Here is a 14692-nt window from a genome sequence, read left to right on the forward strand (position 1 = left end):
GAAGTTACACCTTTGCATCACAGCTCTATTTTCGAAAAGTTGTACGGTATAAAAGGACAGAACACGTTTAAATTTAATATTGGCGACCTCGTTCGAATTTCGAAAATACGTAAAACATTTAGTCGAGGATACCTACCTGGTTGGACAGAAGAAATATTTATTATTCACGATCGTTTTTCGTCTCATCCTCCGACGTATATATTGAAAGATTTAAATAACGAGATTTTGGAAGGAAGATTTTATACAGAAGAATTACAGAAGGTAACAAAATGATGCAATCGGACTTTTTCGTCACTCTGATAAGCAACGCCAGCATGGAGTTATTCCCTGAAAATAAGCAGTCTCATTTCACCGTGAAAATGAGTCCACCTATCGATTTGCGCGGGAAATGGGTAGTAGGTCTGAGCGAGGTTATTATTCCTAGAAATTGGTTCAACATATCTAATCATAATAACGATTATACTATTACTAGACATAAAATTAAAAGAGAAAAAATAACCGATGTAACACGTGAGATTCCATTAACTACAGACGATGAAGAAGGGACGCTTTTCCATTGGATAAACAAGAATATAGGATCCTTAACAGGATCTAAGTCGGCAGAATTTGTTTTAGACAAGGATTATAAAAACGTAAAACTAAATTTGAAAGAGGGATTCGAGTTGCATATTTCGAAAAAAAACGCTCATAAACTACTTTATTTTTTAAATTTAGAGACTGAAGATATAATATTTAAACAACGGAGTTCGAGTTTAATATTGCGAGATGGGAGTAAGGAATATCTATCAAATCCTATATTTTATAAAGATCAGTTTATAACTTTAGTAGAAAGAGATAAAAAAGTTGTCGAGCAAATCGATGTAGAGGAAAAAATTTTTATTCCCATCGGGTTATATTCCTCTGTTGAAAAATTTCTCGGAATTTTTAAATATATTAAATTAGCATTACTACCTAATAACAAAATCGTTTTAAAAGTTCATAAAAATATAACAATTGAATTCGGAAACGAATTAAAAGATTTGTTAGGATTTAAAAAAAGCAAATTTTCCGAAGGCGAATATGTGAGCGACTATCCCATCGAATTATCTGCCGGAATTTCAGAAATTTTTATTTATTCGAATATCGTTGCTTCTCATCGTGTTGGGGATATAACCGCTCCACTTTTAAGGGTTATACCTGTAATGGGGGAAAAGTCAGATCAAATAGTTAGGGTCTACCANACCTATTTTTGTGGGTCAGGGTGAATGCATAACTTGTTTATTAAGGAAAATCCTGTATCAGTATAAATACTGCCAGAGGTTCGGATAGCAGAAAAATGAATAGTAAGTTTTGTGAATAAAAAACACAATTTTCATATTTTAAATAGATTTTATTTTATTGAATTACAACACTGGTTATTGGTTATTACAATCGGTTTTGATAAATGAAAATTATTTTTAACAAAATTTTTAACAAATTCATCGTTATAAAATTTATCTGTTACATGCAGTTCTGATAAACATAGATTTCTATTAATTTTATATAAAAAATATAAGCAGAAATAACCACAGTTTAAGGAAAACAAACTTTGATGAATAATATTATTCCAACAATATTTTTTTGAATTTCGTTTTATAAATCTGATGATACTCACTTTCCTCAGTTTTAATCCATAACTATAGTAATAAATGCAAGAATTTTTATCTTTCGTAAAAAATACAGATACCCAATGACTTCCAGGCTTATTTTTTTCATCTAAATTAATTATAAAAGATTGTTTATTACCAATTCGAAACGGGAGATCGTCGGATGCAAAAACCCCTCCGAAATTTTTTTTTATTTTCGGATCGCTCGCTGCTAATCTCCACAACGTAACGGTATTCATTAATAGTCGACGAATACGGTTCGTGAATACTCAATTTCTAAGGTATTATTATATTCTAGCAAACAAATAACGTTTATGGTTTCTGGTAGCGCTTTCGAGAACTTTAATTCCACAGAAATGTTTCCTAGCTGGTTCACGCTAACGTGGTTTTCGGAGCCTGATTTATCGGGTGTAAGATCGAAACAATATAAAGTATAACCGTCTCGGTACTCGTCGTACGATATATTTATAGATTTGTGATGATGAATACATCCGGTATCTTCGAATAACGAGATAAAATTTCTTGCATAAATTTTATTGCTATAATCCGGAGTATAGGGTTTAGAAGTAATCATTTGATTGTCTTTTGATAAACATATATAATTTGAATCATACTTTTTAAAATTAAAAGGATTACGCTTCACATTTCCATTAAATGCAGAATTAAAAACTAATCCGAGAGTTATTCTATAAGGTAGTTGGCCGATAACAACGTTTGATATACTTGTAGACTGAATCCCGCTAGTTAATGTAAAGACTTTAACATCTGTCCTACGGAACGGTAATTTAATTATACCGGTTTGGAGCGCTTTTTCAAACCCTATCTGTATTGACGAACTAACGTCTACTTTATTAATTTTCAGCGATGCGTTTTTAATAATAATTTTATAGTCGTCGTTATTTGCCATTAGCGCAAAATTTACTTTAGATCTTTCCAATTTAATTCTTAGGTCTACATTGTTCGTTAGAAGCTTAGGCTGGTTCGCTAAATCGATATGAAGACGTCCCATTAAATCTATTATTCTATTTCCTTTGCTGATGTTAAATCTTTTAACTAATTCGTAGTTAGTATTCTTTTCATCTAACGGATTTATCGAATCCATTTGTCCAGCAGTATCTTTAAAAAATAACGCGCTCGTTAAAAAAGTTTCTTGCACTTTTTTCGAATTAAATAGCAAGGCATCTAATATAGCGCGATACTGATAATTAACCTGCGTAATTATAGGTTTGTCATTTAAAAACACAGTACACTGAGAAAACAAACTATTTAAAAAATAGTCAACAGGAGAAACTTTCTCTTCCAAGCCAAGGTTTGATCCGTCTTTCTTTACGATTTTCGCTTGAACACATAGATAAATCGAATGTAGATCCATATAATGCTCACCCAATCCTGATATAAGAAACTCTATAGGTGATCTACTATCGTTAATTGCGACCAAAGGTTTAGCGATTACTTCATACGTATTGTCGATAGCCATCTGTATTCCCACATTCTTAAATAAATCTAATTCGGATTTGGTACAGCCACAGGAATGGACGTTCATTGTTTCTTAATTACCAAAAATATCGTTAAGTTTTCGCTTCTTCTTCTTCTTCTTTTCCGACTGAGTTAATCTTTTCGGACGTTTTCTTTTTATACCCGATCCTGTCTGCACTTTTTTAAGCACGTCTTCCTTAATTTCAGATCGCACATCTTTAAAACGATTTTTTGTAGATTCTTTAAACGACTTCCCTCCAATTACATCCGATCCGACATTCGATGCAAATTTTAAAGCTTTACCCCCTAGATACTTTCCTACTCTACTAAGAATAGGAATAGATTTACGAAATATATCGCCGAAAAATCCGTATCCTCTCTGTATTTGCGGTCCAGCAAAATCAGTCCCTCTTCCGAATTGTCGGAATTCTCGTGCAAATAATGGAGCCCCGTGTGTCAGTACCGTTCCTCCTGCTTGATTGCAGTAATAATCTATACAATCTCGGGGATCGAGCTTCATTTTCTACTTCACAAAGACAAACTAACGTTAATAAATAAAATATACTAATATTTATATCTGTTTAAAGGATAAAACTAATAATGTCTTTCCTCCAAAAAAGACGATTTCTTTTCCGCTAGCAGTTCTCAGCTCGATTTCAATTGTATCTATATAATTACGTCGTAAAGGAAGGTATAGAGGTGATTGGTAGACCCTAACTATTTGATCTGACTTTTCCCCCATTACAGGTATAACCCTTAAAAGTGGAGCGGTTATATCCCCAACACGATGAGAAGCAACGATATTCGAATAAATAAAAATTTCTGAAATTCCGGCAGATAATTCGATGGGATAGTCGCTCACATATTCGCCTTCGGAAAATTTGCTTTTTTTAAATCCTAACAAATCTTTTAATTCGTTTCCGNTAACACACATGAATTATTTGATGTAACAAATAAAAATAAGCTTGGATATTTTAAAGACGAGACAGCGTCTAAACCTATAATAGAATTTTGTTCATTAAAACCGAAAATGTATTCGTATATTTTCGATAATCAAAATAAAAAAACAGCTAAAGGAATTAAAAAATCTGTTGTTAAAACCTTTAACCACGAGAAATATAAAGAAGTTCTTTTTAATAACGAGCTATTGAGACATCAGCAGTATGGTATTAAAAGTAAAAACCATGTTGTTACAACATATCTTCAGAAAAAAATATCTCTCTCACTGTTTTATGACAAAAAATTTATTTCTGATAATGGTATAGATGTGATATTGTTCAGACATTATAATTTTTATAATGTTTGTTTTTAAATCTAGTAATTAATCGTATTATCGTTGATAAAGAAAAAAAACTTACGTTCTGTACGTGATGAGATGTCGGTACAAAAAGAAGTCTCTGAACATAAATATTGAATGCAGGGGAGGTGCTTTCAGTAGATTAATTAAAGAATGCAGCCCACAGCTTAACTTCAGGGGTGTAGTAGAGAAAGATTTTTTTATTATCTACAAATCAGAGCCGCTTTTGGATAATTATTTAAAAAAAAGCAGTCCCACAACTTACTTCAGGGGACTGTTTTAGGGTGAAAGATTTCTCCCCAATAATTCCGTTAAGAAATATATTATAAAACCCAATCATATTTTCTTTAAAAACTACAGAAATCGGTAAAAAATGCAATCCGATAATTCCGTTATTTTTTTAAAATATATTACCATATTTTCCTTACCTAAATCAATCACATTTTCGTTTCTCCCCAATAATTCCGTTAAAAAATATATAAAAACCAATCATATTTTCTTTAAAAACTACAGAGATCGGTAAAATTAACGCGGTCCGATAATTCCGTTATTTTTTAAACATATATTACCATATTTTCCTTACCTAAATCAATCACATTTTCGTTAAACACTAACACCAAATCATAATTTTCTTTAAGAACAAATCGTTTAAAAAAAAAATATGCTTCCATGTTCTGTATTAGAACTGAGAATGGTGGGAGTTTCGAACAAAGAGATAGCACAGGGTGTACACGACTAAGTTCCAGGGTATGACAGAAGGGTGAATCGAATAAAATGTTATGTTATCGTTTTATATTATTAAATTCTGTTTTGTATTATTAAATTCTTATACAAATTAAATATAATCTACACTGTATGGGTCTTTATTTTGATATAATATTTTAAAAAAGTTGTAATATAGACGGCGCGAGTTTCGATGTTGTGTTATCGTTTTTTTTTTATTAAATTCTTTTACAAATTAAAATATAATCTATACTGTATCGGTATTTATTTCGATATAATTCAAAAAAAATTTTTTAATATTAAATTTATTTACTAAAAAAATTTTTTATATTAAATTTATATACTAATTAATTTTTGTACCCCAGAATGCATCATTTCTATACTACTGCTATCTTATAAATGAAGCTTTTAGCTATTTTATAATAATTTAAAATATAGAAAATTTTTAAACAAAATATAACTAATCACAGCATAAAGAATTTTACTTATCACTATTAAATAAATAATATAAAAGTCATTTTTTTAATAATATCTCATAATAGCCGAGAAAGTTAGGTAACTCTTTGCTAGATTTTTACATATTCGTAATGGTTTCTTGCCTGGCGTTCAACCGGAGTACCACGAAATGTAGTGCTCAGCATCGTCATAACACCTTTTACATGTAAAAGTACGTACAACACAATAACTACATCGATAAATGAGTAATAACAGAAAAATTACCAGTCATTTTTTATCTCTTAAATTTCATATTTTAAAAATTTTATAGCCCACCAGTGGCCAAGCGGTTCTGTCGCTAAACACTTGGAGTTTGGTCGTGGGTTCCTGCTGCTCTCGGATGGGCTGGCCAAGTAAAGTTTTCCGGTTTTTCTCCACGTCTGTAACGCCTGAAAAGGGACCAGTTTCCCTTAAAGTCTTATTTGGAAGGCATTATTTCCAGAGCTTGTAAAGGGAAGTGCCACTCTGGTATTAACCTCCCCAAGGCTCACTTTGGTGCACCACTAATCATTAACTAACCTGTTATTTCTGCTATTAAAGTATTTGGCATTGATATTTTTTAATCTTGTAAGTGCTCTATACGAAGTCAAAAGAATTTTATTCTACTTAAAATTTACATCACTGTTTTAGAATATTTCATACAGCTAATTATTGTACTCTTCTTCCTGCAAATATTGAGACAGGATCTATATTTCGTTGATTCAATATACACATACAAGAATCACAGGCAATTGTCTACAGTTGTTTACGGTAAAGTACTCTACATTGCTCTACAATTTAGCATTGTTGAACTTAAAGAAATTGGATTTTCATTGCTAGTACTTATTAATTTTTATAAATAATGTGTTGACTGTATAATTTTCTGAAGGAATTATATTTTCAGCTGCATGATTTCATTTCGTGAATGGTGAAAGTAAAGAATGACATTCCTATTACTTTACCGATTAACCCTCCTGCCATAGACAATAACGGCGCCAGTAGAAGAGGAAGGAATCCACCAGATTGATTAACCAAAATTTTTTTCGTGGTATTTAAAGGAACACGTTTTTCGCTTAATTTCCTGATAATTTTTTTATATTTCCGTAATTTACGAACATCGGTGGGTATATTTCCTCTCCGCGAATTATCACAAATTTCACACAATACTTTTACTTGATTGGGAATGGCTTCTTTTAATATGGCTCTCCTTTGTGAGGGAGTAGTCTTCGCTAAAAGCGCTAGCATATGATAATTTTTTTTTTACGTTTTTCATTTTATCGGTAAGTAAATCCAAAAAATACCTCGTTCGTCAGGAAAACAAGAATCTCTCACAGAAAATTTCTTATCTGTTTTAGGATGAAAATCTAATAACAAATAACCAAATTCCTTTTCTGTCGCTTTTTTATATGCATCCATGAAAAAATTAAATTTTCCCGCAAAAGCTTGGCGACCTAAACAATTCACCTGACTCTCATCACGATTATTTTTAAATAAAATCAGATAATGTGTATTTAAACTTATATCTCTCATAATCTTATTTTTTGGAAACAAATTTTGCATTATTAAAATCACACTTACATTACAGTGATGAGATTCTGTCGTAAACAAAAATGCTGTTTTTGGAGACAGTTCGTGCATCAGATCATCGATTATTATCAAATCCCATCCTTGAACAGATTCGGGTAAGCCGTACATAAATGTAATATCCTTTTCTTCTTGAAAAAACGGTAAATATACGGAGTAACACCATAAATTCTTCTTTGGAGGATTTTCATAAATTTTGTTGTGAATTATTTTCCTCACCAATGTGGTTTTTCCAGATTGGGAAAGACCGGCAATTACACAAGTACTAGGATGTCTGAAATACATATTAATCAACTTTGTCATACTTAGAAAATTTAGAAAATTTATAATAATTCATTATTGGACTTATCTCTATAAACATTACTAAAGTTTTCTTATCATTTTCTAAACATATTTCTCTCATATCTTTCGCACACCGTTCGAACGAACCGTATAATCCATTACATACTTCGTTAATTTCTCCATCTTCGCCAACAATTATAAAACCGTATTTTCCTTCTACTTTCCAAATATCTTTGACTTTGAAATAGCAAAGGATAAATGGAAAATTATCGGGAACATCGAACGAGAAATTTTTTACCGCAGAAACGCAAGCGTCCAAAGTACGGTACAGAATTGAAGAAGATGAGTATATTTTATAGTCTCCGTAAGTAACCAGAAAACCGTACATCCCCATGATTACAGCTTAAATATAAAACTAATTCTCTTTAAAAAAGTAACTTATATAAAATACTAACCAATCACATCTTCGTTAAAAACTAACAGCCAATCATATTTTTCTTTAAGACCAAATCGTTTTTTAAAAACTCACTCAAAGTTGTAATATAGAGGGCGCGAGTTGTGTTATCGGTTTTTTTATATTAAATTCTTATACAAATTATTAAATTCTTATACAAATTATAATATACTGTATCGGTCTTTATTTCAATATAACTCAAAAAAAATTNACGAATATGTAAAAATCTAGCAAAGAGTTACCTAACTTTCTCCGCTATTATGAGATTTTATTAAAAAAATAACTTTTATATTATTAATTTAATAGTGATAAGTAAAATTTTTTATGCTGTGATTAGTTATATTTTGTTTAAAAATTTTCTATATTTTAAATTATTATAAAATAGCTAAAAGCTTCATTTATAAGATAGCGAGAAAAGTATGGCTTTGCAAGAGTTTTACATTTTTGGACTCGAACCCTGGAAACGTCGAGAAATGAAAAAAAATTCTGGGGTAATTTCTGTATGTATGAATGTTATTGTGTTTGTGGCACGATTTTGTTGCCACTTTTTAAAGCTAACGACTGTGCTTTTTCCCAAAATTTCTGACATTTTGCAGGGAAGTTTGTGTATTAAGAGATTGATGCTATTAAATTTTGGTGGTAAAAGGTCGAGAGGGTGGGAAGATAGTGGGATAGCTGCTGCTGTATTTATATTTAATGCTATTAAATTTCCATTAAAATAATGGATAGTTATGTAAACAGTGTATCGTTTCCATTACATCTTCTGAAACTTTAATTAGGCATTATCAATAAGCTTAATGGTTCATTAATATAAAACAAGCATTACTAAATTTCGTATAGATTAAATTATTTTTCAAAATCAGCATATCACTTGATTACATTAGTTAATTAAATCGATCATATTCTTTATGTCATACATAAATATTTAGATTTATACCAACAGCATTTTAGATACTGTCATAAATTTAGAATATTCCATCAATTTCGATAATGAATAATGGATAATAAATATTACTAAAGTAAAGCAAACACTCACTCCATTACTTATAGCGAATGGTTCTCTTAAAAGCCAATAAAGTAAATTAGATTTGGAACTGTTAAGATTTTAATTTGATTAATAATAGCTTCTTATCACACATCACAGTACAGTGCATGCTAGCAACAAGCCAGATGTACAGTACTGTACTACAGGAGTTATGTCAAAATCTCTAGTAGAGTCTTTAAAAAGCAATTAAAAAGTAAAAGTTTTGATTCTGTATTTATTTTTATACGATTAAATACACAAGATTTATGCCTGAAGACTTAACCTGTAGAAGAAGAATCAACTTTCTAAAGGTTAGTGATTGAAATTTTGAAATTTATTCCTACAATGTATGAATAGTTTATCATTACGACGCTTTGTCTAATTCACCATCCTTTCATTTTGTGTTATTATATTATTTATAAAATGCAAAGGTCTCCTTATCAGGTAAAGCGCCATTAATACTGCTGGATAAGAAAGCCAATGACGTAGTTCGTTTAAAAAAAAGACGAAAATGTCATTCATTAATTTTGCTTATCCACCCGCATTAAAATTGCTTTACTAGAAAACATGCCGTAAATTTTTTGATTTTTTATATCATAAATCCCATCTAAATTGACTCTACTTGTAGTGATATCGGACCTTCTCGTCCTCCCTCTCCGGGGGTTTTCGTCGGGGCGGATGCGATCTATCCATCGACACCTGTTAACGAAGGGTCGTTGAGACCCGGGAAGGAAACGCGGGAAAAAGGAATTTTTCCGAGAGAAATTCGAAACGTAAGAGGGAGAGGGAGTGCGAAGTAGTTGTCCCTGAGAGCGAAATAAAGTTTTTGTGGAAATATTACACTAGTTGATTAATTAGTGACACGAACCGACGGGGCGGAATCCACTAATTAAGAACGGGTTCCCTACATTGGCGCAGCCGACAGGATTGTGAAGCCAGATCGAAAAAATTCGATCTCTGAAGAGAGTGATTACGAGCCAGAATAAGAAAAGAGCATCGGATCCGAGCTGAGTGGGTAATTGGGCACGGCGCAAAGGTTTGAGAAATATATAAGGTTTACACCAGAGAAGAGGTAAGAAAATTTTGTACTTGTCGGAAACGAAATTCACGACGGGATGCTAAGCGTAAAGTGAGTTAAGAAGGAAGATCTACGGATCGTGACGGAAGAGCTTTGTGGCACAATAGACGATAATCTGAGGGTATCGGAGTTAAGGGAACTTATTACGAAGAGTGACGATTTTGCTAGTGACCCAGATTTTGTGCTGGAGATTTTGACTTCCACTGTTGCAAAAAGGAAACGGAAGGAGAAACAAGTGAGCCTAAAAAGGGAACAAGATAGGCTAGAAAAGGAACAAGAGAGGCTAGAAAAAAAACGCCAGCACGAGTTAGAGCTGGCGCGGATTAACGCTACTATTGAAAAAAGGGCGAGTAACGGTAGTCCCAGCCTTACGGACAGCCATCCGGGTGATGGGCCCGCCGGAAGTATTGAGAAATTAATTACGAGAGTGAAAACGTTAACATTGCCAGTCCCAACTAAGTCCAAAAACTGGAAACTATTTTTTGTATCTATAGAGCGGGCGTTCCAATCGAAGAATGTGCCGGAAAAGATGAAAGCAGAGATACTGATTAACCATCATCCACAAATCACCAGCTCTTTCTATATAACCAGCGAGATGGTGACAGTCAAATACGAAAATTACCTTATACAAAGTTACCGGCAAGCACAGAGTATGTTTTTAGGAGTTTTCAAGAGTGCAGAGTTTAAATATTTGGTCCATTTTTCATGAAACTTGATTTCCTTTTGATATTTGACTGTGAATATAATAGATGCTGTAGTACAATTATGTTAACATTAGCCTACCATTGTCCTGTTTATCACAAAGTAGTAAATAAATTAATTACAGTAAGAAAAAAAATATAAAAAATAAAATAAATATAAGAAAAAAAAATCTATTTTGAAGCAGAAAAAAATGAATTTTATTTAAATTCTTATAACAAAAATAAAAACAAATGCAATCAGATATCAACTTGCTAAGAAAACAATACTCAGATGGTACAGAACAGCACAATTTTATTTGTCAGGTAGAAGGAAATTAATGTTTTTTAACACACAATAGTTGTTGACTTCTGCCTGCATAAGAACAAAATTCAAGACATCCGACTTTTTTTTAAAATAACCAATTATTAAAGTCTAAATTCTTTTGCTTTGTATGTTTAAAAATAATTCTGTTAGAACTAAGTGAATTTTTTTCTCTCTACATTTACTGTTGTATTACCTAACATATTAGTATTAATTCAACTTTAACAAAAATTTGCTAATTATAAACTAAATATTGTAAATTTTGTAGACATTTAAATTTTTCATTGTTAACAAGTTTGTTTTGTCAAATTGTGAAACTTTATGTATCTAAAGTTAGATATAAGGTTGAGATTTGAAACCTTAAAGTACTATTGCTGAAATATGAAGTAATAATAAAATCAAATTATTAAACCAATCCAATGGTTCTTCATATTTACTCAGCTTATATTATAAGAATTGCATACAAACATTTTATTTTTGAAGTTTAGGGAAAGCTTAGTAGTTCTGTGAAAAATGCGAATGTTGCATTAGAAGAATATTATATCTACATTTTTGTGTGCTTATCATTATTGTGTCAGTGCAAATTATAATTTTTTATATCATCAATAGACTTAAAATATATTTTGTGGAAATACAAAAATAATATTAAGATAATTACCGATTGCCCAAAGATGAGTTCCTTTGGAAGGACTTGCAAATGTTCACCTCCACCATATTTGTCAAGAATATTTTCTTTTATTCTACATTTAGATTCCTGTTTTTTAACTTCGAACTCCTTATACAAAAGTTCAGCCCTTGTAGGTTCAGACTGGAGGTGGACGTCCACGTTTTTTCTATATGCTTCCCAAGCAAACACTAGAAAAATTATAAATGTTTATAAATTAAACTTCAGAGCTTTTTTGTAATTAATAAAATAACTTTAAAATACTTGTCAGAAATTCTTGTGTCAATACATGTTTTAAAATGAAGTATTAATCTTAAATAATTTAAATATTTAAATGATCCTTGCAATAGCATTAATAATTAATTATATAGTACTCTACATATTTATATATTTACGAGATTTTTTAATTTGACTGTACAGAATATAAAATTAATTAAATCTAAAAATAATTGCTTTTTATTATATATTACCATTTTTATTTTAAATTTGTTTAATGTTTGTAATGCTATCTAGTTCAGAAATTGCTAAATATGTCAGAAAATACTAGTAGTGACCTGAAGAAAACGAAAAGAAATGCCTTATTTGCTGTCTTAATCATTTTATTTTATTGTCCTCTATTCTTCATAAATGATTATAAAATCATTTTTCGAAAAAATGAAAATTCTGTTTTGTTATAATTAAATAAAATTAATGTTTTTAACGAATGATTTTTTGGATTTTATTACAGATTTATACAAAAAACAGGCTGTTACAAAAAATTATACCAAGAGATAGAATAAACTTGTATTTTCCATGTAATATTCAAACAATTTATAGTGTTATATATTTTAAATTTTAAACTTCATGGCTTAGAAATTTTTGTAACTTTTATATGTAACATGAAACAGTTGATTTTTAACATTTAACATGCCTCAATCTATCATTGATTTAGCTACAGTTGCCTTCCTTTCTTCTGCAACCTTGGACAAACTAAAAAGTTAGATTTGGTTATTTACTAACACACTAGTCTTTCTTATATGTGTGTTCAATGTAAAAATAACTTAAAAATTATAATAATTAACATATTCCCACACACATTTTAATAAAATAAATATAGATAATAATTATACATAACCTTATGAACCCTATTACAGTGACTAGTTTAATGTTATGAGCCCACTATGAAACTAATTAATACAAACTAACAACATATTCTGGACCTCAGTACTCTCTAAGAAGGAAAAAGTGTTCAACTTAATAATAAAATAAAATAAAATCTATACACTTTAACATGTCCAGCATATGCTGTATAACATACCCAAGGTGTGCTAAGATGGAAAAGCTAACTCTTTAATGATCTAAGGTGCGTGATTAGCATAAAATTATGAAGTGTATCCATAATTCTTTTTACAGTTGACCCCAAATTATCATACTGGTTGGAGTGCATTATAAGTAATATCTAAGTATTTCATAATCTTTTGAAATGAAAAACATTTTAATGCAAACTTTCTGTACAGAAATTAGTTTCATTTAATTTCATTGAAGTTGCAAAATCCTGAAATGTTCTGAAGATTAAAATAGGTTTGCTCTAAACACAAATGACAATCTGTCTGAAATGATGATATGTCTGGTTTCTACATTTCGATACAAAAACTGAAGGTGATAAACTGTATTGATGGCCTCAGTTTTGATCGTTTTCCAGCTTTTATCCCCAAACCACAGTTTCCCTGGAAAGCTGCAGAGTACTTTGAGAGGTTTAGCCCAGAAAAGCTCCATTATGAATCTGAAAAACAAATAAACACAAATACGATATTCGCTGCATTGGATAGAACTGAGCAGCATTTGGCAAAGATGCCCTTTTACTATTACTCTGTTACACAGTTACAAAATCAATGTGCAAAATAAAACATTAAGCATTCCATTTTATGCATCATTAAATTTTGTACCTTACCTGAAGATGGTCATTAAAAATAATCAAAAAGGTTGGTAATTAAAAGGTTTTGCTGCATACATAGATTGTTTGTAGTGTCTAAATATCTACTGTTGCAGTTTCTAGTTGTTACCATAAAGATTGCTTATTTGTTACAAATAATAATATATATAAATACACCGTGTTTTTGCTCACTACTTCTGAATACAGATCTCAAAATATTATTTTTCAGTAAATACTGTATTCACATATCCAGATAGAAGAAACAATTTTTCTTGCGTGTAAAAAAAGTGGGTGTGTGTTTTGCAAAAAGATGTAAAGAAATATAATTTTTGAATGTAGTTATTCTGTACCTAAAGCAAAAGAAAAACAAAGTATGTCCTTATCAATGTCATATTTTGTTTTCCTATAAAATACAAATATTTGAATAAGTCATGTATTATTAAATAAACTGTAAATGTAACTCATTGATTAAATAAACAAAAATTATGAAATTAATTCTGTAATTAATCTGTCTTTGTTTTTCAATTCAGACTGTATTTTATACAAATAGAAATGAATATGACTTATTTTTGCTTGAAATTAAACTTTAATTCACTTAAACTAAAAGAGAGATAGGGAGAAATAATTTACTCTGCATTTGAGAATGTTTTTCCGTATCTCCGGTAGCTTTAACAAAATTATCTCCAGCATACTGAAACCTAAAAATAAAAAAATTAAACATTATTTTTAAATACTAATATCATGTTTTATTTAAAATGTTGCATTTTTACACTAAATTTTTAAAAAATATAATTTGTTCAAAAATTAATATTTATATATTTAAAATATCTTGTAGAATGTAATCGTTCGACACTTACAATAATGTTTCATCCCATTAACCAAGAGTGATAGCCAATCATTTTTAAATATACTATCTTAAATACTTAAAATAAATGCTCAATTTTTAAATTAAGCCAATTATTACATCATAAGCTTTCGTTACTACTCTTCTTATCAGCAGCCATTATTATGTTTGTATGAATGAAAAAAGCCTATCATTATTATGCGTATTTCAAGTAGTGAAGAGACTTTCACAATATTGTTAAAATAACCACAAA

The sequence above is a fragment of the Centruroides sculpturatus genome, unplaced genomic scaffold, assembly GCF_000671375.1.
Source record: "Centruroides sculpturatus isolate CEXI.00-Female unplaced genomic scaffold, Cexi_2.0 scaffold1347, whole genome shotgun sequence".
Classification (NCBI taxonomy): domain Eukaryota; kingdom Metazoa; phylum Arthropoda; class Arachnida; order Scorpiones; family Buthidae; genus Centruroides; species Centruroides sculpturatus.